Here is a 1138-nt window from a genome sequence, read left to right as displayed (position 1 = left end):
AACTTGTCTATGAGGAGCAGAGGGCTCGAAGAATTGCACAGAATCGACCTGTGGGTTCAGACCAATTCGAAAATACAGCTCCCGCTGCCGGAAGACCACTTGGTGATTATGCTAGACCGGTCTACAATCAAGGGTTATCGAGTGTAAGACCACCTCTTGTTGTAGCTAATAATTTTGAGTTAAAGCATATGTTACTTCAAACCCTCCAAAACATTTATGTCTTTAGAGGAAAGATGAACGAAGATCCAAACAATCATCTGATGGACTTCAAGGAGATTATGAACAACTTCTAATATAATGGTGTATCAAAAGATGCAGTCTCCTTAAGGGAATTCCCCTTCACTCTAAAAAACGATGCAAAGCACTGGCTTCAAAGCTTGCCTAATAGATTGATTAGAACATGGGATGAGATGACCATAAAATTTCTTGACAAATATTTCTCATCAGCTAAGATGAGCAAGTTTAGAAGGGAAATCCACACCTTCTGTCAGAATGAGACTGAAACGGTGTTTGAAGCTTAGGAGAGGTTCAAAGAATAGTGCATAAGTGTCAGCATAGAGAAATAGAACTATGGATTTAACTCCAGGATTTTTGGGATGGATTGACACCAACTTCACGCAGAACATTGAGCAACGCAGCTGGAGGTCCGTTGATGAAAAAGACTCCAGAGGAGATAGTCACTATTCTAGATGAGTTGTCTGAGGATGCAAATCAGTGGGCCTCTGAAGTTGTTGAAAGCAGAAGAACGATTGGTGTTCACCAAGTTGGCGCTAACACATCTGTGTAGGTACAGCTTGATGCCATGGCAAAGAAAATAAGGAACCTAACTTTAGCTTCAATACACATTGAGCCTCCTGCATCATGTGACATGTGTGGAAAAGGACACTGTACTCATGAGTGTTAAGCCTCGATAGAGGAAGTTAATGTTGTTGGTAATTAAAACTTCAATGCAATGTCTAAGAAGCACCCCGATTTTTCATGGAGTTCACCTGGGGTACAACAAATGCATGGCAACAAAATAACTCTGCATTTCAAGGAGCTCCTGGTTTTGTGAATCAGCAGAGGCCACGGTTTCAGCCTCAATAGACAATTCAGTCATGGGTTAGAAGATCTGATGAAGTCATTCATTGTCAAGATA

This window comes from Nicotiana tomentosiformis, chromosome 7 (assembly GCF_000390325.3).
Source record: "Nicotiana tomentosiformis chromosome 7, ASM39032v3, whole genome shotgun sequence".
Lineage (NCBI taxonomy): Eukaryota > Viridiplantae > Streptophyta > Magnoliopsida > Solanales > Solanaceae > Nicotiana > Nicotiana tomentosiformis.
This window is presented reverse-complemented; position numbering follows the sequence as displayed.